Here is a 24,970-nt window from a genome sequence, read left to right as displayed (position 1 = left end):
GAAGCAAGAACAGGACCTGAGAGACTTTCAGAAAGGGGAAGTGTTTGCGTGGCCCAAGAGACCAGTCAGAATGGCTGAAATGGACCAACCCCCATGCAACAGCCAATCAGCTGCTTTGTTGACGAGAGAACTGAGACAAGATGTGAGATCAGCAAGGAACAATGGAGATCCACATGCGGCCCCACAGCATCTACAAGTGATATTAGATGGAAAGTAAAAGAGACTGCAAAAATACAGTGGATTCAACTGTTGTTTTGATGTTCCCACATCCCATAAGGGAGTTTTCACCATCTCCACATATTCAGAACAGAGGGAGGAAAAGAAGAAAAATGTCAGAAGACAGAATAGAACCAAAGGTTCAGATGAAGAAACCATGGCAGTTTATGACTCGGGACTAGTTTTGAACATTTCCAAGTATGTATTAAGTGAAGCTGAGTTATCTTTACTTCAAAAAGGTCTTTCTTTTGTACCAGCATTGCATACAGAGTCTGTTGATTTTATTATAGATGTAAAGCTGTTTAGTAGAAATGTTATGTTGAAGCTATTACATGGTGCTAATGATAAATGTGATGATTTTATTTAAAAAAAAATCTACATATACACCACCAAAGCACCCAGTACTAGAGGCTTTTCAAAGAACTTGTGAAAGAGATTTATTTGGGTTTGGCACAGAATAGCATATGTCATAGTTTTTATAATTTAACATCAGAATGTCAGGCATTGAAACCGTTACAGGAAATGTAGAAATCAGTATTAGGACTGCGATGCGGTCAATTATAGCAATGGCACCGACTTTAAGAAATATCATGAAAAAGTAAAGGTTATACTTCAAGACACTGATACATACATTCCCATATTGAATGAACAGTTAAATAAAATAGTCAGAAATGTTCATTCAGATTTATATGATTTTTTGATGACTCATTATAACAAAAGAGTTGTATAACTATTTTTTAGTCGATACACCTGTTATTCCATCTTTTAGAGGGCTCCAAAAAGTTCACAAAGATTTGTTAGACCCTCCACTTAGACTGATTGTATCCAGCAGAGGGTGGCTCACAGAAGCCATGTCAATTTTTGTAGAGGAACAACTTAGAGCTATAGTACATGGAACTTCGACTATCATTAAAGATATGGAATCTTTTTCAGATACATTATCTGAATATGTCTTTTTTGAAAGATATGATGCTTCATCTTGGTTAATTATCTTAGATGTAACTTCATTATTTACATCTATACCAAATGACACAGGTATTGATTATGTCAGACAATTTTTAAATATGAAAGGAGTATCAAGTGACAAGATTTTGACGTTATGTTTACTAGTGGACCTGATTCTAAACAATAGTGTCTTCTCATTTGAAGGTAAATATTTTTTTACAAAAAAAGGGGCTGCCATGGGCACTTTGTGTTTCAACTCCTAACAAATGTAGAATGGTGATATTTTTTTCATCTGATAATAAAACTGTGGTATTATTGTAAGAAATTGAGAAATTCTGAAGACCGATAAAAAGATTGTGAACTTAATAGGTGACAAGCCGAGTTATTCTTATAAGAGTAATACATCCTTAAAGAGAGTATTATGTTATGAAAAGGATGTTGATAAAAGGGTGAAATCTGTGAGAATAGGGACTTTTGGGTGCAGGCGCTGCAATTTTTGTACCTATATGGCCAATGATAGTAGTTTCACACACCCTACCACACATAGGGTATGTAATTTAACACTACGCTGATTGTAAGTGAAGAGATTTGGTCTATCTAGCAAGGTGCATTAAGTGCCCTGCATTCTATATAGGAAAGACCAATAGGACTCTTAGAGAGAGAGTGAAGGAACACTTGCATGCTATTAACAGAGAGGACGAGAGCAATGCCCTGGCTAAGCATGTCCTAGGTAATGATTTTTCACACATAAATTTGAGAATTTGAGTTTTTAGCCATAGAATTGATCAATAAAGGTACTAAGATAGACAACTTTAAAAATTACACCGAGAAATGTAAGATAAAATGGATACAAGCAGGCAGAGCTTTTGGCCTAAATGATAGAATAGCACTTAAACCATTTTTTTTATTGATAGGCCACTTAGACACTGATTATTACTTTAGATATGTCATGTGGTTTTATCAAATAAGTTTATATATATATATAGGTAAATACCAGCACTTTTTATAGGTACAGACATTAAAAGTATATGTTTATTTTATACTTTTTGAATAATGGTCATGATATGCTGCTAGGCTAAAAGCACTTTTTGAGTAAGCTGATGGAATAAGTATTCCTAGTGTATATAGATTTTTAACTATTGGAAGGGTGCAGCTAACCATTGATTATTTGCAATGTTGCTGCCATCTATTGACCATTTGTGCTAACATATGTTTTTATACAAAACAAAGGCTAGTGTTGAAAATTCAGCATATTTATACTTTAGACATGTGAATAAATTTCATATGGGAAGGGTATAATAAATCAATATATATATATATATATATATATATATATATATATATATATATATATATATATATATATATATATATATATATATATATATATATTTATATATTTTTTTTTTTTTTTTTTTTTTTTCATTGTAATTTAATATATTGGCATAAGTTTCTTATGTATATTAGGATCGTGAATTTTAAAACTGAGTACATATATATTTTTAAATAAGTAAATTAAAGGGACATTATCATTGGTCAGTTTTTTGATGATGTAATTGCTGGAATGATTTTTAAATGGAGTTGAAACTGGCTTTTAAATATGTCTGATGAAGTGCCGAGGACAGCACGAAAGCGCTAACTTGACTTTAAAATAAAACAATTCTTTATAGTGCTACTGCCTTGTCTGTGACCTCTTTGTTGGGATTTTTGACTACTTTTTTATGCTTAAAATGTTATATGGTGTCAATAACTGCAGCGATGCATATCAAGCTATAATTATTGGCCAAAGACCAAACTGATGATAGTATTTCAAACAATATATAACATTTGTGAAGATAGGCGAAGGCTGCCAGCCTACCTAGATAGAATTTGTAGATAATTCTTTTCATTTGTAAATATTAATACAAGCCACAGGCTTGTTCTCTTAAATGTGAAAAGATTGTATTGGATGTTGAACTGAAAAAAATGTAACAACAGTGCACTCTGCTGTAAGAAAGCTGATAAGTCAAGCATTTCATGACTGTCTTTGATCTCAGGGCTCAGAGCCGAGATGTCTGGATGAAGGAATTCTGGCTATTGTTTTGAGACAAGAGTTAATTGATAGAATTTGCATGTATAATTTCTTTTATTGCCCTGGCTTCCTGACCAGCTGCAAGATCAAAAGGGCTATTAACCTCTGAGTTTCTGTTAACCTGGGAACCAGAAAGAAATGATGTAATCCGAAATCAGTGGTACTGTATTATCAATTTAAGGACAGAAAGAATGAGGGCATTTAGCATTTGTCTTGAGAGCATCCAACTCACCAGCACTCTGCCTGTGTCCTATATGTAAGTTTATTTTAGAACTGTGTTTTCTCTTAGATATAGCTAGGAAATAGGAAGATTAGATTAGTTTTTTCTGTACTGATGTCAGAAATTTTCTACTGTATTATTTTAAGCATTTCCCTGTGATCTCTGAAATCTTGACTAGCACTGTGTAGTAAGAAGTATTGTCTTGTGTTTTTATTCTTCATTATTAAATACTTTTAAACCTTTCAACTGTGGCTGTTTTGTGCAGAGATAATTTAAGCTCTACAATACATTGCATGTATATAGTGATATTGGCCAAGCCACTCCAATAAGCCTTGACTGTCCAGTTGCACTTACCATTTGGATAGTAATATTGCACAGTATAATTGGACACCATTTCATATGGGCCTTTCTAGTAGCTGATAAATATTAGTGGATGGTGGCAAGTGGTACTATCATATAGTCTGGGTAAAAGGGGCTCAGATGGAGAACCTGTACCAGCCTTCCCCAGGATTGTCTGTGTGGTTGTATATAACTCTTATCTCAAAGTGTGTGTGTGTCAGCTACTTGGGCAGGGACATGAAGCACTAGTTGGACAGAGAGTCTGCTGGAGGTTTTAGCTTGCCCACTAGGCTGAGATCTGGACCCTATAGCTGTGCCAGTGGGGAGTCTTATTGGGGACCTGGAGAGAAAGGGAGAAACCAGCCCCAGACTGACTGTGATCTCTGTGTGCTCTTAAGGGAAATTGCACTTTACTGTGTGTGTATTTATTATCCTTTCCCTATATGGGTGCCCCTCACTGGTGTTACTGGTGAGGATTGAGGCTCCTTGATTGCTGGGCCAGTGCACAGGCATCACAACATTTTTCAAAAACATAAAAATATAGCCCATCTCCATCTACAAAACTTTGTGTAAGAATGTACATAAAAAGTTAGACATAGTCTGAGCCCTCAGCAAAATTCCAACAGGCTGGCAGTCTGCCTCACAAAGCTGATGTCATAGCGCACAACCCTGCACATGATGACATCAGAACAACTTTGACTAAAAAAAAAGGGAATTGAAGGGGCCACTCGGGCATTCGTGGCACCCACTTTTTTGCCCTCAAAACTGGTAAATACCAAGGAATTTGGTAGGGTTGAGAGGTATGATGAGGGCCAAATACAGTGGAACAATGATTTCCATGGACCTAGATGCCACACTCTTACTTATATGGTGCACAACATAGAATGATTTCCTTGTAATGGTAGACACATGATGGCCGAAGGTCAGGTTACTGTATACAAGTTGACACAAATCCCTGACTGCTGGATCTACTCTTTGAAGTGTGTTATCAATGATGTAGTTTCCAGGTGTAGCTAACTTCCCAAAGGATACTATTATGCATTTTTTGGCACTAAGTTTTAAACAGTGGCTCTGGAACCAGTTATTTGTCTGAATCACCCTTTCTTAGAGGATACTAGTTTGTTGGGGGGATTGTATAACTGCACCTAATTTGCAAACATCTGCAAACTTGGTCAGCTACAGGCTCTTGATTTTGACTTTGGCTTCAGAGAAATAGATGCCAAAAAAGAATGGACTTAGCAAAAAGCCCTAAGGGACTCTACTAGTGACTGGACTCTCTCTGGAGGTGGGCTATCCTCCTATCCTAACATCGTGGGTCCTTATATGAGAGCCACCAGGTTATTCAGTGGGTGACAGAGTTTATACCCAATTACACGTTTCTCTAAAATGCCCAAGTGGGTCTTGTATCAAATGCCTTGTATAGGTCAGTAGGCAGTATGTACCATTTTGCCATTGTCCATTGCTTTGGTGACTTCCTCAAAGAGATCCATCAAGTTGTGCAGGCATAAACTTGATGAAACTAAACTAGGTTGGATCCACTATCTGAAGATTTCCTATGTCACTGTTAATAATTTCCATGATAATTCTTTCCATGGTTTAGCATATGAGACTAGACAGACTTATGGGTCTGTAGTAACTGACGTCATTAGATGGCCCACCCTTGTGTAGAGTGATGACAATTGCAGTTCTCCATTCAACTGGCATGAAGCCTGTCCATAGGCTACGGTTAAACAGTGACTGTAGTATTCCTGATGGGTCATGTTTCATATTATTTAGGAGTCTTCCTGGGACATTATCAGGGCCCATTGATGTGGTAATTTTAGCACTGGACAGGGAGTCTAGGACCTACATCCTAGTGATAGTTGGGGGGGGTATGTTCAATGGTATTTCCTGAAGGGAGGCTGGGGGAGAGAAGTTAAATTTGGAGCTGAACTTTTTCTGTCAAAAGATTTGCTATATTTTCTGGCTCAGTGTAGATGACTCCATTTATAATTAGTTCTGTCCTTTGTAGTGTATTGCTTTGAGGTTGCAAACATAGATAAAGAAAGCCTTATGGTTGTCCTTGGTATGGAAGGCAAATTTTACCTCAAATTTGGCTTTGGTAGACTTGACTTGCCTCTCAATTGCTGGTTCAGTTTGATGAGAGATTTTTTTTTATCCTGCTGTGCATTGAGCTTTCTAATTTTTGGTATGACATTTTTCCTTTTGTTATACAACTATTTGACACTATCCTACTCTGGACACAGTAGAAGAGTCTTTGTGGGTTCTATTAAAGCAGCTTTATTATATACAAACACTTCACGATAGACGTTTACTGACTTTAACTTTAGTAACTTAAATACAAACTAACTACTGCAATCATACATGCTCACTCTCTGCTGCACTCTTAAAATGGCACCGGGAATAGCACATGTCCAGTATTTATATGTGCGTTTTCAGTCCTTGATATACTTCTTAAAGATACAGCACATATACTCTAATCTACATCCTTCCTCTTTGAGAAATAGATCATGCAATCTTATGAATCTATTTGGCATGCAGATAACATAGGTAGTTCTTTGTCATGCAATTATACAAGACTAGGTACATATACATATTTACGTCCATGTTGCTGTGTATTTCAGACTGGGCCTGGAAATTCTACCATATCGTGTGACATAAAACTGGTAATTAGGTTTAGCAACTGGAGCTGTCTCTACAGAATGTTTAATCTTGGGTGTATTTGGAACATCTTCAGGAATGAATGTAGAGGTTGAAACACACTCTGGGATGGGAACAACGTTTGGTTCACTCTGAGATCCAGAGTCTTTATCACAGAAACAATGCTGCAGTGATGATTCTGGTACAGGAAGATGTCTGCAATTTCTCCTGTACTCCACACCCTCAGATTCTACAAAGTAGGATCTCTGCTCAGCACATATACCTGTAACTTGACTAATCTTCACTGTCTCTTCTTCCCTCAACGGATGAAGAAATCTGCTCAATTTATCATTACTGGACTTCTGGATAGAATGCTTCTTGAATAACTGAGCCTTGATGTTACTGTTGTTCTTAGCTTTAGGCCTCAATAAACTGGAACTAATAGGTAGCATCATACTGGTTTGCCTGGATAGAAGTCTTTGAGCAGGTGATACAAGTATATTGTCATGGGGTATGTTTCTGAGATTAAGTAAATTCAAAAATACATCGGTATTGTCATGCTTTGGCCTTTCAAGTAATTGCTTTGCACTCTGGACTGCACATTCAGCTAAGCCATTCGACTGTGGATATTCAGGACTGCTAGTAACATGTTCAAAGTCCCATTCTCTTGCAATTTTCTGAAATAACTGACTAGTAAATTGAGTACCATTGTCAGAAACAACTTTGTGTGGAGTACCATGGCCTGAGAAATGACGTTTCAACTTAGTAATCTCAAACCAATTTGAATAAGAGTCTACCAATACTAAGTAGTGTTGATTGTTCCACTCGAAGATATCAGTGGCTACTGTAGACCAAGGTAGTTCAGGAACTTTACTTAGCTGAAGTGGTTCTCTTTGCAAATGCAGTTTAGCATTATTGCATACTGAACAAGCAGAAAGTACTTTATCAATGTCTCTCACTAGTGAAGGCCAAAATACTAATTCTCTCATTCTTCTCTTAGATGATGCTGAACCTGTCTGACCACTGTGAGAGTAAAAGAACAGGTTAAAATGGATTTCAGTGGATTTTTTCTGAAAATGTAAAATAAATGTTCTGCATTTCAGTGTAGAGTGCACACAGTTAACTAACTTCGCAAAACATATAGCTTGACATTCATTGTTAATAAGAATCAGAAGTAAAATATTTTATCACTTATAAACTATGCAGTTTGTGAAATTTATTATCTACAAGTAGGTCAAGACGAACTCCTGTATGCAGATGTGTCTCATCAATAGGATATGCAAGATAGGCCAAGGACGAAAGGAGTTATTCTTCAGGAACAGGATGTTTAAGATATGGAAAACAAACTGTCAGGAGACCAGCTTGAAAGAAAAGACTTATTATTCTGACAAATTCTCTAAACTGCGGATGCAGGCAGAAAGGACACTATAAAGATTGGGACTTTTTCTTTTGTATCAGAGTCTTTGATTATTCTAAGCTGAAGTACGTTTTGTTGTGCATACCTTTCATTGTTAAGCTAGATGTAAACCTCGTGTGCAGTAAATGAATGTCGTAACAGCAGAACTGTCTCAGTGTCTTCCTTGAGTAAAGGTACAGACTGCCTGAATAGTGTAGTACCATTTTAACAGTGGTGAGACCAGTCCAGTCCAAACAACCGGGGGTGTGACCTGAAGAGGTGCCTTTTATAGTACGACATTCCAGCTCAGACCTTCTTAGAAACAATTCTTCTCTTCCTAAACTTTGTCCATTGACTGGAGGACAAATACTACAGTGTAGTACAGGGCAGTACGGTAATTCTCCTTCAGACAGTTGGTGATATAAAAGGTCCAAATTTTCCACTGCCAAAAATTTGTCTCACCAGCATCTAGTGAAAGACAGCAGAGAATTATCCCACAACTGATCTCTGTGTCAAGACTGGCCACCTTGTCCTGAACATTTGTGGTAAATATTTTCTTCTGTTTTTCTTTTAACAATGAATACAGTTCATGAAAATGCCAAGAAGTGCACTTAGTCTTTTACTGTTGATGTGTCTAAACCATATATAAATGTGTGAAATTATATAAATACATGGTATGATCAGCATGTTAGCACCTGTAAATCTTTACTATATAAGGCAAAAGTGCCACAGAATGTACAAATGTGCTATTTGCAATGATTTAAATGTTGCTTTTTGCATGCCTTGTCATAAACATATTGTACAAAACATGAAACACAACCAGGATAAAGTAATGCTTAAAGCACAGACCATGGTTCCTGTTTCTATATATCATGTTGCAAAAGATTTGTTAGAGGGTGATGCAGATGTCAAAGTTTGTACTTTATAGTCTGATGTGCAGGAGTTTAAAGATTGGATTGCTAAAGTTAGCAACCAGCAAGATCATGACCTCGTGGGTCATTTTCAGACTTACTGTGATAAATGGAATGTGTCTGGTAAACTGCATGCTGACACCGCTGAATGTACAAAAGAATTTTCTCAGTTTTTGAAACTCTCACAGACTGAAATTAAGACCTTTACACAAACTGTTATTGAACAGGGCAGTAAAGCTACTGGTATGATAGAAGGGTTAATGAGTAAAATTGTCCATTTGCAAGAAAAATATGACAGGCAACAGGTTGACACACAGCATGATGTAACTGTTGCACGGGAGGAGATAAACACATTATGAGCTCAGTAGAAGACACATGAATCTGAGGTTGCTAGAGCAGCAGACTTAGCTAATCAAGATCTTTTAAGATTACAAGCCCTGTTAGAAAAAATTTCAATCTAAAGCACTAGAAACTGCTGTTACCAGTCCTATCATAGCCTCAGCAGGTTTTTCTGCTGAAGTTTATCATCAGTCTAGGATGTTAGAAACTCTCCCTAAGTGGGATGAACAGAAGGTATTTTAATAATATGATTACATTTGAAGCTTGGGTTCTTAAAACTGTAGGTACTGTATGGAATGATACACTTGAACATTGTTTCTGGAATTTTATTCCTCAGCATTTCATGGCTTATATTCAGCAAAAACAATATCCAATACAAACTAAACACCTACGAATGACAGCAGTATTGTTAGCATACACTAGGGGGCAATCTCTCACACCAACACTTTTAGATTAGTTTCAAATGACAGTCTGTGATTCTTTGGAAGAACAAGCTGAACATTACCAGCTGGCATATATGCTAGTCAATGGCAGTGATGAAAAAGATATGAAAGATGTCAATTTTCAAAAAGCTGTTATGCGCTCCTTTTTGGAAGATTTGGAAGGTGTCCCAAAGGATATCAAACTTATTTATGAGGAATCTTCAAATACACTCACAGAGTTAGTAGATAAATTGCTGCGAGCATGTATTATTTGTATAAACATAATGCTATTCATAAGCAAAAGATTTACACTTCCCGTTCAGAAGGGTATTTTTAATAACATGATTACATTTGAAGCTTGGGTTCTTAAAACTGTAAGTACTGTATGGAATGATACACTTCAATGTTGTTTCTGGAATTTTATTCCTCAGCGTTTCATGGCTTATATTCAGCAAAAGCAATATACAATACAAACTAAACACCTAAGAATGACAGCAGCATTGTTAGCATACACTAGGGGGCAATATCTCACAACAACACTTTTAGATTAGTTTCAAATGACAGTCTGTGATTCTTTGGAAGAACAAGCTGAACATTACCAGCTGGCATATATGCTAGTCAATGGCAGTGATGAAAAAGATATGAAAGATGTCAGTTTTCAAAAAGCTGTTATGTGCTCCTTTTTGGACCATTTGGAAGGTGTTCCAGGGGATATCAAACTTATTTATGAGGAATCTTCAAATACACTCACAGAGTTAGTAGATAAATTGCTGCGAGCACGTGTTATGTGTAAAGACAATGCTATTCATAAACAAAAGATTTGTACTCCCCGTTCTGCACCCATTGTTAGTGAAGTAAGGGGAAGGGGGCATGGGAGATGGATTAATCAGGGACAGCAAGTCCTACAGCAGGTAGCAGGACAATCATGTCAAGGGCAAGTTATACAGGGGCAACAATGGGCAGCTTCAGCTCCTCCAGCCACTCAGTTAACTTCTCAAGTTACTCAGTCTATAGAGGGTCCTCCAAAGAGACAGCCTATTTGTTATTCCTGCAATCAGGTAGGTCATACTAAAAATGACTGTAAATATTATCACAGATGGCACCAGGAACAAGAGGCAAAGGGTAAGTTTCTTACAGTGAAAAATTTTGATAAGCCACGTGTACCACGACAGCAACAGGTAATGCAGCCAGAAGTAGAAACACAGCAGTACACTTCACAACAATATGTGACAGAGGATAATAGGGGACTACAGCAACAACCCCTATATACCACAAACACTCAACAGTCAGTGTTTCCAGTACAACAAAGGGATGGTGTGACACCTGGTGTCAATGCACAAGGTAATATTGTTAGCACACAGGATACAACTGTTCATTCTGACTTTGTTCCTGAGGTCCAGTAAATCCTAATTATCAGCAGCGAATAGCCTTGCATCATGAACTTAATCGATCTTCTTATGTTGACTATGAAGTGGTCGAGGAAACACTGCAATTATGCCCTTTGCAGTCCAATACCACCGATGATTCAGGGTGGGAAGTAGATTTACTATAGGGGTGTGACTCCCTCTACCCAAGTCTCTTAACTTCAAGAAAGAGAAAGATGGACAACCACTTATCAACATTTGGGTAGAGGGGAACCTGTGGGAAGATGTTCTTCTAGATACAGGAGCGGCTGTCTCAGTGACAGGTAGGCATTTGCCTCCTGACTTGTCTAAATGTACATGTATTTCAGGTTTTAATGGCTCTGGATGTCTAGCCATAGGTAGTAAACCTGTATAAGTGCAATTCTCCTGTCAAGGGGAACCAGTGAAAGGGGTATTTTTGATGCATAATTCTTGCACTTCTACAATCTTGGGAATGGATATATTGTCCAAAATGGGAATTGTCATAGACCTTCCTAATGGTACTATATGGCAAGGACAAGTTCCCATGTTGTGTATGATTGAGGCAATACATGTATCAAATAGTTCTGAAAAGGGCCGTACTGTCAGCCCTACTGAAAATGAAGTACGGTTAAAGGTAAAACAATAATTCCCTACATTGTGGTCTTAAGGGCCCACAGACTGCGGGAAGCTGCAGGAAACAGTTTCTGTCGGTAGTGACAAAGATTTTATTCCACCGTTTCAGAAATAGTATCCGATCCCAAAGGAAGCAGAGACAAACATGTAAAATTGCATACAATGATGGTTTGATGTGGGAATAATTCAAATGGGAAATAGGCCTACAAATTCACCCATATCGCCAGTTAAAAAGAAAGATGGCACTTACCGATCGGTTATTGATTTACGAAAAGTGAACCAATTCACGACTCCCCGGGCTCATCTGATTCCAGGGGTCCCAGAGTTAGCAGCAAGAATAAAACCACAAAGTCAGTGGTTTACGGTCATAGACTTAGCTAATGTTTTTTTTTTTGCAGTACCACTGCAGGAAAAAGATTGGCAAATGTTTGCTTTTACTTTTCAAAATGAACAGTATGTCATGTCATGTTTACTGCAGGGGTTTCAAAACAGTCCAGTTATATTTCATCAAATAGTTGGACGAATACTACAAGTCTAGAAGCTGATGATTCTGTTTTGCATTACATTGATGACATACTAATACAGTCTAAAACAAAAGAATAGCATTTAGATAAAATGACACAGGTCCTTCAAACATTGCAGGAGGCAGGGTTTAAAGTTAAAAGTGAAAAGGTACAATTCATGTCATCTGAAGTAAAATTTCTAGGTACTATCTTACGTCCTTCTGGGCGTACTCCTTGTTCAGAGAGGGTGCAGGGAATTTTGCAAATGGATAAACTGGTTACCATTCCAGATTTGTACAAATTTCTAGGTATCAAGAATTATAATCGGGAACTCATAGAGGATTATGCCAGCTTGGCAGCTCCTCTGTATGACATGCTTTCTAGCCAGAAAGAATTACCCTTTCTGGAATGGGAACCAAAGGAAAATACGGATTTTTGTGATTTAAAGGCAACATTGGCCAAGACTACAGAATTAGTAGCTCCAAGTCTAACATGTCCTTTTGTGTTACAGGCAGTAGCTGGATCCAACACACACTCTGTTGTACTTTTACAGGAGTGGCCTCAGGGCTCTGCTTCTAGAATGGAAAATACTTTACGCCCCATTATATTTTTCAGTAGGAAGATGGCACATGTTGAGAGGGGATATCACCCGTGTATTCAGCAACCTTTTGCCATTTACTGGGGTTTAAATTAAACTGAATACCTAATAGCTTTTTCTAAAGATATTATAGTACAGACACAGCATTATGCCATACAGGCTTTGGTAAATGAGACTCAGCTAAATAAACTAATTGATGACGTCAGTCAAGCAGTGTTTGCAAAATGGTTGGCATTATTTAGTGTCAAGCAAGTTACAATAAAGGCAGGAAATAAGTATTACTTATCTAACTTCATGGGATATGAAGGAAAACGACACAAATGCATTAGGTACATTTCAAATCCAGAAAAGCCCATTCTGTCTCCTGATTTTCAGGAAGACAGGCCATCTGTCTTTGTTGACGCTCGATTTTGGGACAATGGACAATATTGGACTGGATTTGCAGTAGTACCAGAAAACCCTTCTATGGGACAGCCGACTCTGATTCAGTTACCGGGACATATGTCTGCTCAGCGAGCAGAACTGGAAGCAGTTCTTTATGTGTTGCAGCATTTTTGACCTGTCAATATTTTTTCAGACAGTGCATACGTAGTTAATATTCTCTGCAGCTGCATATGTCTACATGGGCAAGGAGAGGGTTTGTTGATAACATGGGCAAACCACTCAAGCATGCTTCATTGTTACAGACTATTTGGAATTTGGATCGTAGTCAGTCCCTTGTGGGTTGCTACAGCATCTTAAAGGTAAAAGCTCATCAGAAAGCTACAAATGAAAATTTTCAGTTAAATAACTATGCTGATCAGATGGCAAAAAAGGCAGCAAAGAAAGGAATGCAATTGTATCCTACAGAACACCTCTCTAGTGTACCAGATAAAACCACTGCAGTGTATGCCATACAGACATTTTCAGCTCAGAATTTGCAGCATGATTTGCTGCAGATCCAAACCAAGTTTGGACTGCGACTGCATGAAGAGTTAGAAAAATGTACTCTTGGAGAAAGTCCAGGGCAATATTATGCAAAATGTTTTGAAGACAGTTCTAGTCTTCCTTATATACCATACCAACAGGCATGACAGTTAGTGAAATTTAATCATCAGGTATTGGGACATTTGGGTACAAAAAAGTTATGGCCCATTGTAAAAAACAAGTACTGGCATCCACAGTTAAAGAAAATCTGTGATTTAGTGCATGCTGAATGCTTAATATGTTTGCAGGTTAATGCTCAATTGAAAAAAACACAGTTACTAAGGGTAACTCCAGCGGATGGACCTTGGTATGCCATCCAAATTAACTTTGCAGGTCCATTACCCCCAGCTAAAGGTGGGTACAGGTATCTTCTAGTGGTAGTTGATGTTTTTTCAATATGGGTAAAAGCAATTCCTACAAAAACAATGATGGCTAAGGCTACAGCAAAAGTCTTATGAAAAAACATTTTTTGTCATTGGGGATGGCCACGTGTTAGCGAATCCGATAACAGGCCACAATTTGTCAGTAAACTGATAAAAGCTTTATGTGATTTGCTTGGTATCCAGCAATGATTTCATGTTCCTTACCATCCCCAGTCTAATGGGATAGTTGAAGGAATGAACAGGACTATTAAGGAATGCCTTAAGAAAGCCTGCTTGGAAAAAGGCGTAAATTGGGTAAAACATTTGTCTGGAATCTTGCTGGGTGTCAGAGCAACTCCACACAGTAAAACTGGGATATCACCTTTTGAAGTTATGACAGGCAGGAAAATGCCTGTACAATTGCCATTCGATCCTACTTTAGTACAAACAGACCATTATTAGATATTGCACAGCATCAACAAGGGTTAAAAGATATTTCTGAATTGTGTCAAAGCCTATCAGAAATGCAAGCATTCAAATTACAGTGAAAGGATCCTGTTATGCCAGAAAAAAACCTTCCCTCTGGGACACAAGTATTAATCAAGACATTCCAGACCGACGGTCCATGGGATAGTAATTGGCAAGGACCTTTTGAAATAATTGCACAGTTAGGACCTCTAGTGTACAAAGTTAAAGGAAAGAAAAAAATACAAAATGATTCTTGTTCATAGAGATCAGTTGAAAGTCATTAAATGACTTCATGTTTTGTGTTTTTTTTGTAGACTCATGGCAAATACCAAGTCTGAAACAGTTGAAAAAGTATCTATCAAAACAACTTTTCAGATTAATACCACTTATGTGGAATGGTTATATTACTGTACATAATGAAGATTCTGTTTGTCATTGTACTGACTGTACTCATTGGAGCTCTTGGGGTAGTGTGTCAAACAGGAGAAATGCAAGTTTGGAAAATAAACAATAATAATAATTCTCTAAAGCTAGGTTGGTGTGAATGCTCAAAGATAAATCTTTTTTGTGGGCAAAGACAGCAGGACAACTTTACTTGTCCATCTAATGCTAATTGTACCTTTGGGCATATAATAGTTCCCAGTAACGTTACCTTTTGGTTCGCGGTTATGGGTCATTATTACATTCGACCAAATAGTCCTAAGGTAACCCTTGAATTTAATTCCAAAGTTTCTATTAAATGTTGTCAATTTCCTACATTTTATTTGGGAAAAGGAGAAAATTCAAAGAAATATCCACCATCAACACAACGACTAGTCTACACTTATATGAAGAACTGTGGTAATCATACCATATAGGGAATTAGTATTCCTCCCAATAATACAAAAGTACAACTAAATTTTACTACTGGAGTTTCTGTAATATGTACTAATACCACAGTCATTACAGGCAGCATACATTGGGCATATGTTCTATCAATATTAACAGTTAAACCTACCTCTATTCATACAGACCATTTGGTTAAAATCCCTTCTACCTGTAAAAAGGTAGGCAGACAGTATCAAAAGGTTGTAGTACATTTTAACATCACATTCCCAGACACAGGTAGGTGCCAATATAAAAGGGCTTGGTATGATACTCTGCTAGTAGGCCTACTAGGCACAGGCATTGGAGCTATTAATGCAGCCGACATTGAAATTCTAACTAATCGTTAAAAGTTATGGGGGAAGATATCTCTCAGATTGTGCATATTTACAAGCATCTTGGAATCCAAAAATATGGAAGACACACTTACACAATATAAATTATCAGCAGCAGTTTTTAAACAATTATGATGCTATGTAGCTACATCAGCTGAAATTTGATGGTAACATAACAATTTTTGTAAATTGGACAAAATGCACTATGCAATTTTTGTATGTGGAAATTCAGAAAAATAGAGTACAAACTGAACTTATGTTACAAAATGAAAATGTTTGGTGACAATTGTTTAACAAATGGATACCCGATACCGATTGAATTAGGTTATTTACTGAAGTAACATACTGTACTCCACAATATTGTACAGGAAAGTTTATGCATTATAATGTTACTGATACCACTATTATGTGTCAATGTACTGTGTTACCTATGATATTTCTCGTACCAGAAGGGTATGAGTATTGGTTGCCACAATTTGAAGATAATTATATAGATAGAGGAAAAACACAAAATCGAGTATTGTACACAGACTCAAAATGGACTAATTTGTGGACAGCATTCACCTGTCTATGAACCATGCTTACTGCAGCATTCAGTTAAATTGTATAAATGGACTATTATGCCTTCTTCTTCTTTTCAAATGTTTATAGAAGTGGCTCCTCAGTATATTTGTCTGGTTACAGATCAAGATGTAGGTCATAATTTAAAATTACCTTTTGTAGGATGTTTATCACATGTTGATTTCCTTAAATGGAATAATGAGAGTTATGTGTTTACTGAACCCATAGAAGTAAATATTTCCAAGAACTGGAATTATGACTTAATACAGCTTCCCAATATATATGTATCTTTGGATAATTTAAAGAACATAATGAACAATACTAAAATTCTCAGAGAGTATTTGAAAAAAGAAATAAAAGTATTCTGTATTATGAGGCATTAAGCATCATTGCAAAAGATAGACTACTTAATTTGGCTGAAAAGACCAAAAAAGACACTGCTCACAATTGGTGGGATATCTTTACAGGGTTGGTCAAAATCAGGAAAAAACTGTTAAGTAGGTTGATACGTCCTGTATTAGTAGTGTTAGGCATTATAGTCATACCAACTATCTGGAATTGCTACCTAAGATGGCATTTGTGAAAAACTTATAGAGTTCAGCAAATCATGATGGTTAACCTAAATAAACTGGAAAAAGTTTCAATGTGTACCATTAAAGAAAAAAATTGAAAATGAACAATCATTTTCCACTTTTTAAATAAAAAGTGGGAATTGTGAGAGTAAAAGAACAGGCTAAAATGGATTTCAGTGGATTTTTTCTGAAAATGTAAAATAAATGTTCTGCATTTCAGTGTAGAGTGCACGCAATTAACTAACTTGGCAAAAACATATAGCTTGGCATTCATTGTTAATAAGAATCAGAAATAAAATATTTTATCTCTTATAAACTATGCAGCTTGTGAAATTTATTATCTACAAGCGGATCAAGATGAACTCTTGTATGCAGCTGTGTCTCATCAATATGATACGTAAGATAGGCCAAGGATGAAAAGAGCTATTCTTCAGGAACAGAATGTTTAAGATATGGAAAACAAACTGTCAGTCGACCAGCTTGAAAGGAAAAACTTATTATTCTGGCAAATTCTCAAAACTGCTGATGCAGGCAGAAAAGACACTATAAAGATTGCGATTTTTTCTTTTGTATAAGAGACTTTCATTATTCTAAGCTGAAGTACATTTTGATGTATATACTTTTCATTGTTAAGCTAGATGTAAACCTCGCGTGCAGTAAATGAATGTCATAACAGCAGAACTGTCTCAGTGCCTTCACTGAGTAAAGGTACAAACTACCTGAATAGTGTAGTATAACTTTAACAACCACAATGCAAAATCTGGATAATTCTTGTTTTAAAAAAGCAGAAACAACAATTTTAGGACCTTTGAAAATAATGCCATCTTCCATCAACATTTCATTGCTTTAAGGAAAATAGGCTTGCACTTTAGGTGGTACACTAGATTGCTTTGACAGCCATCCAAAATTAATGAATGCTGTGATTGAGCTTTTACAAAATTGGATCAGTCTTTGTGTGATCTCTCAGGTCATCAAGTCTAGTGGTTGAGAAATTGTGCACTGCCATCATGTCAGAGTCAAAATTCTCTGTGTCAAGCTGTTCCATCATATTTCTGGGTGATCTGGATAAGGTATCAGCAAGATAAAGTAGTTTGCCTTTCGTATAGACCATTTTGAATTTGTACTTTTCCAATTTGAGCATCATTCTTTGTAATCTTTCTGGAGCTGAATGCACAGGCTTCTTTAGAATAGTAACTAAAGGTTGGTGATCAGTTTCAATCTGAATAGCTTGACCACAGATATAATCATGAAACTTGGAACATGTAAATACTATTTCCAAAAGTTCTTTCTCAATTTAAGCATATTACATCTCAGTCTGGGTAAGTGTTCTAGATGCATAGGCTACTGGTCTGCCCTCTTGAAGAATGACTGTGCCAAGACCAAATTTTGAACCATCACAGGAAAGAGTGACTGGTTTACTTACATCATAGTATCTTAATGTAGGTGGGGTGGAAATATTCTGCTTAAGGTCTTTAAATGCTTTCTGGTGCTGTTCTAACCATGACCATGTAACATTTTTGCATGTCAGCTCTCTTAAAGGTGCTGTCAAGTCACTAAAGTCTGGTATAAACTTGCCTAAATAGTTTACCATGCCCAGGAAACGCTGCAGAGCTTGAATATTATCTGGTGCTGACATCTCAAGAATAGCTGCTTGCTTTGTCGGGTCTGGTCTCAAGCCAGTACTGGTAAACAAATTACCTATATATGTAACTTCTGGTAGTCTGAATTTGCACTTCAGAAGATTGAGCTTTAAGTTTACGTCATGTGCTCTGTCTAGAACTCTCTTTAGGTTTCTGTCATGTTCTGCTTCACCATTGCCTCCAACCAATAAATCATCTACTCTTATGGCACAAGGATAGCCCAAAGAAATTTGCTCCATTGCACGCTGGAAGACTTTACTTGCAGAATTTATTCCAAATGGCATCCTTTGAAATTTGTATTTGCCAAATGGGGTACCAAAAGTGGTTAGTAATGAGAATTTGTGATCAAGCATCACTTGCCAGAATGAACCTTTTTGCATCCAAGACAGAAAAAACAGTGGCATTCTGTATTAGGGCTGTGACCTCTTTGCATGCATTGGATGATGCTTTCTCTCTAATGCTTTATTCAGATATCTTGGGTCAATACATATTCTGATTTATCTAAGCCTTTCTTGTGGGCTGCTGCCATGGATGACATCCATTCAGTTGGTTCTGTAACTAGACAAATTACATCTTGCTGCACCATTTTATCCAGCTGAACTTTGACTTTATCTTGCATAGCTATTGGAACTTTTCTTGGTGGTCTGACCACTGGACTGACCTCTGGGTCTAACCTCATAGAATACACAACTGGTCATTTGCCCAACTTGTCATCAAAAACATAAGCACACTCTGAGAAAATGGCTTCAGAAAAATTGGAACTAGGATATGCACTTATGTGATGAACTTCTTTGGCAAAATAAACCAGATTCATTCTCAAACTGTCTTTGAGACCCAATAATGACTGTACTGGACTTCAGACTACACAGAATAACAAGCTGTAGCAGTTCTTAGCCAAATAATATGAAAGGATCACTGAGCCTTCAGTTTGAATTTCTTCACCTCCATAAGCAACAAGTTTTGCACTACTGGCCACATTGAGTTGCTCATTAATTCTCACTGTAGCAAATGTATCTGCTGATATAACATTACACTTTGAACCAGTGTCTGCTTTAAACTCTGTGGATTTATCATTGATCCAGATTATACAAAACACTTTGTTCTTCACGAATAAATTCACTGCATTAACTCTTTCATCAATTACTGATACACCATCTAAATAGAAAGCTGACTGCTGCAGCTCCACTTGATCAACTTGCTTTTTTGTGTGACCTTCCTTTACAACTGTGTGGGGTTTACTTGATTTGCAAAACTTTTGAAAGTGGTTCCATTTTTTAAACTTGTGACATTACTGACCAAATGCTAAGCATTTCTCTCTTTTAGACTCATGATTGGCACCACAATTGCACAGTTAAGAATAAAGCTAGACTTGGACTTTGCTAATTCATGTTTGTACTACACTGAACACGCTCCTTTAACTGAACTGGTCTTAGAACTTGCTGGAAGATTAAATGGTTTCCCTGGTGAGCTAGCAGGGGCTGTGGCTGCCATGTGCTTAGCCTACTTCTGTTTGTCACATTTTGCATGCTATTTTCGTTTGCTCTGGAGCCTGCTGAAACCATCCTCATCACTTGCAAGCATACTTCTGTGTTTTTCTGTAACTTCATGGATTTGACAAATCTCAATGGTTTACTCAATGTTAAATCACTGTTATGAAACAAAATCTTTCTCACAGCAGCACCAATAATTCCACACATGAGCCTGTCCTTTATCAACTCACCTTTTATGTCACCAAACAGACACATTTTAGCTTTGTTTCTCAGGTCAGTTATATAAGCTGCAAAAGTTTCCCTTGGTTTCTGATCTCTTGCGTAAAACAAATGCCTCTATAATGTAATATCTGTCTGGAGTTATACATTTCTCTGAATTTGTGCTTCAAACACTCGGGGTCTTCCCTTGATTCAGCCTGTACAATTATATGACAATTGTCACCTTCTCCCTCATATACTGCTGGTGCATACACAAATAAACCTTCTCTTTCAATGGCCTCTGACCCAGCTAGGTTTAGCAAAATGAATGCCCTGGTGCATGCATCTTTATCTGAATAAGCTGCTTGTATAAAAATATCTTACTCTTGCTCAAATATTCTCCAATTCTCTGCAATATTCTGATCAAATATAATTGGTAAGGGCTTTCGAAATCCATCTGCCATATTCACACATACTAGTGAAGGGTTTTGCAAATAAGCATGAACACACACACATATGCCAGAAATTTATGCCAGCATCTGTGACTTTGCCCAATATAGCACAACAAGCTTCTGTATAACTGAACTTTGCCAAACAATGGTACTGTAATACTCTTGAAATTACTGTACTGCAAGAAATCAGCTCTTATCAGTTTAAGAAACATTTCAAATAACTGCATGATGACTGGGCAGAAGAAGCTCGGAGTCAGTAACATTTCAAAGTGATTGCACTTTGCAAATAAACAGTACACAGCTCACTGAAATTTCCCCAAAATGGTGGCACCTTGCTAGGCACTTCTTTACAGTGCAAGAAACACTCTGTAATGGCAGCACTTTGCGAATAGACACACCCAGCACAAGAAACTTTTTGAAATGGATATACTTTGACCGTACTTCATGAAATAGTTGCACTTTGCACACAAATAACTCTTCAGAATACAGCACTTTTACACACTTTGAGATACTTTGAATAACTCTAGTTATGCCCTTGATACATAGTTATGCCAAAACACAGCACTTTGCCAAAAACATGCAGTTGCCTTGCTTTATTTACACCCAGTGTGACCTTTTTTCCCTTATTATATTCGTTTTGCTCATTTAATCTCTTTTTATGCTCATTGTACTTTTCTTGTACTCGTTTTACTATAAACATGCCCGTTTTGCCTCAAACACACTCGTTTCACTTTTCTGATAATCATTTTATCAAATATCTTAATCTTAAACATTTCCCTTAGCTAATAAACCTTATGTGCCTCTCGCTTGTTTAATAATGCGGTTTAACTTAGATAACTTATATACAAACTAACTACTGCAATCATATATGCTCACTCTCTGGCTGCACTCTCAAAATGGCATTGGGAATAGCACATGCCCAGTATTTATATGTGTACTTTGACTTGTTTAATAATGCGGTTTGTGCCCTTGTAATGCTCCATTTTATCTTTTTTTCTAAAATAAGCATTTTGTGCAAATTCTCATTACCTTTAATTCTTTTCTGTTTTTTTTTCATGCACGTTTCTCTTAGTTTCCCTTCACTGTTATCTCTGCACTTCATGGCTCCGAATATCATTCTCTGGAATCCAAGTTCTGACACCATGTCGCTCTCCTACTTTGGACATAATAGAAGAGTCTTTGTGGATTCTGTTCAAGCAGCTTTATTATATAAAAGCACATCATGAGAGACATTTACTGACTTTAACTTAAGTAACTTATATACAAACTTACTACTGCAATCATACATGCGCACTCTCTGGCTGCACTCTCAAAATGGCATTGGGAATAGTACGTGCCCGGCATTTATATGTGCACATTCAGTCCTTGATATGCTTCTTAAAGATACAGCATGTACACTCTGATCTACACTATTGATGTTGGGTTTCCACCAGGGTGTCTTGTTTTTTGAATTTGTTCTGTGCTTATTCCTGGTAGGCACAACTGTATCTATAAATTGTCCAATATAAAGACAGGTAATGAAACAGCCAGGCAGTTGACTGCACATATACTTTATTAAGAAACACGGTAAGTGTTTTCGTTAATAAGCTTCTTCAGACCATATTATACAAACTGACATCTTTCTCCTTAAATATTAATGGTATCAAATCACATTAAACCATGTTAATTAGTCAATTAATTCAAAATGTCCAAGGCGCAGCCACAAATAAAATACATAAACAAAAACACATTTCTATAAAACTATATAAGGTAAAATACTACATGAATAAATCTAAAAACATTACTATACAATTAAAACCAATCTGAGAACCAATATAAGAAGAAGAATTCATTTCTATATCCTTTTAGTTTTAAGTATTGGTTTTATTTTTTATTTGTGGCTGCGCCTTGGACATTTTGAATTAATTGACTAATTAACATGTTTTAATATGATTGGATACCATTAGTATTTAAGGAGAAAGATGTCAGTGTGTATAAGGACTATTTATACTTATTCTCGTTGGAAACAAAACATTTATCTTGTGTGGTGTATTTTGCTGTTTTATGTATCTATAAATCTATTAACATGATTATGTAGAGTTTCTGTGAACAATTCGGCACAGTGTTCTCAAGGTTTGTGAGGGCTTGAAATTTTGCCATGTTATCACTTATTATACAATTCCTCCTCTAAAACGTGCACGCTGATTGGCCAGCCCAACCAGCGTGCCGTTAAATCCTCAATATACTAACGGAAAAGGTCTGGCCGGACTTTTCCGATAGTATAAACACTGTCGCTATGTTAAAAGAGTTTAACATAGCGACAGGTTTAAAAAGCAACGCAGATCTCCGTGTTTTTTTAAAGCTGTCTCGCTATGTTAAACTCCTTTAACATAGCAACACAGTGTAAAGCAACGGAGATCTTGCGATCTCCGTTGCTTTAAACCTGTCTCGCTATGTTAAATGAGTTTAACATAGCGAGACAGCTTTAAAATAAGCAACGGAGATCTCCGTTGCTTATTTTAAAGCTGTCTCGCCATGTTAAACCCATTTAACATAGCGAATATAAAAACGGAGATCTTGCATTCTCCGTTGCTTTTGCCCACAGCTCTGATGTACTGCGTAGGCATCGCAGTACATCAGAACTGCCATGAACACCAGACAGCTGCGGAAGGGCAGCAAGAGGCATTATACAATGCCATTATTTAAGAAAAGTAATTATTTCTTTTTAAATAATGTCATTATATAATAGCAATAACCACTTCTGGGTGTGGGTAATGCTGGATTTACCCACGGTTGTCTTTGTTTGGTCCTCGGCTTGCCTCTGGACCAAACCACGCCAACCATGGGTAAATCCAGCATTACCCACACCCAGGCGTGGGATATTGCTATAACAGAAGGAGGCTTGCCTTAGAACAGTTCCTAAATATTCCAGGGTTAGCAAGGGTCCCATGTTTTACATATATTTAAAAGGAGACAGCTTTATGGTCCAACCTTACAAGAGAAGACATTACACATGGAGGGGTGTTGCATTCTCCAGTGTTAGTGAGGACCAGATCCACTATGTTCGTATTCCTAGTGGGCAAATGGACTATCTGGTCCAGGTTTTTTGTTTGAGAAAGTCTAGGAATTTCTGGGCCTGCAAGTTTGGAGTTGTGTATGATTCCCAGTTTATAGTGGGGTTTTAAAGTCACCCATGAATGTGGTATTGGGTTGAATGGTGAGTGTCTCCAGTAAGTTTAAGTATGTGCTATGGATTTCTTGGGTTATAGAGATGGACTCATAGCTTGCAAGGGTATAGTATGGCATTTTGCCTGTGGCAATTTGGATGTACTTCAGCATAGTGAAGAACAAATACACCAAATGAAAAAGCATCAATCCAAAAGATCAAAACACATAAAAAAACAGAACTCAAGTTTTTTTGTGGGAGAGGGTAAGTCCCCCTTCACCCTCTACACCCCCTGTTAATTTTATATATATATATATATATATATATATATATATATATATATATATATATATATCTATAGACTCTGAGATTGCTCTAGTGGGAAATGGCAAATTCCTCAATCCCCACTGTTCATGATCTCACACAAACGTAACGCCAGCAGAAGGGATCAAATGAGTTTTGATCACTTCTACTGGCTGAAAAAAACATAGGATATTATGACATTTTACTATATAGAGCATTTTCAGTAATTTAGACAGAGAAGCTCAAGATTATCATCCTGTTCGACCAGCCTTGAGGTACATTTTTTATGTAAATCGAGCAACTCCACCTTTAGTCTCTGCCTGTGCAGTAATTGGTCTGAATGTGTGGAAAGCAGTGTAGCCCTGCACTGCAGAGGTACTCTCCATGCTTTAAATCATGTCTTAGTAACTGCACAAACACTTTTATTCTCCAGGGTGAGGAGAGCTTGGAGGGAGTGGAGTTTCTTGTTTAGGCTCCTGTCATTGATCACTCCATATAGTGAAAAGATCACTCCATGTCAAGCAGAGTACCTCATTATCCTTTTTAAGTGCAACCTGGATAACTGGATGGGAAACAGAAAATACACCCCTGGGATTCCACCTGTGTCCCTGCTGGATAGGGGCTTTGGGTGCTGACTTGTCTAAACATGGGCTGAATTCTTGGCAAGGATTATAAGGGCCTCAGGGCCAGTAGCCTAGTAACTTCCTATGATCCTACACCTTTAGATTTTGTAGGGTTGGTTTTATTACGCCGGAATGTTTGTCAGTTTTACATTGCCTAAAAAAGGCACAGTGGGGGAGAACAATGTTTTAGGCAATATTTAAAAGCCCAGAGGGGACAAGTGCAGACCATTCCTAGCAAAGTAACATGATCCTGTTGACATGTACCCCCTTGGAGTGACACCAAAAACTAAGCCTATTAGTGAAGTCAGTTATCTTCTGTTCATATTGTGACATCCTCCTTGAAGGTAAAATGCTGCTCAGTGCTAGGCTTATA

The sequence above is a fragment of the Protopterus annectens genome, chromosome 10.part0, assembly GCF_019279795.1.
Source record: "Protopterus annectens isolate FY-2018-M chromosome 10.part0, PAN1.0, whole genome shotgun sequence".
NCBI classification, from domain to species: domain Eukaryota; kingdom Metazoa; phylum Chordata; order Ceratodontiformes; family Protopteridae; genus Protopterus; species Protopterus annectens.
The sequence above is the reverse complement of the archived record's forward strand: the minus strand, read 5'-3'. Positions refer to the sequence as shown.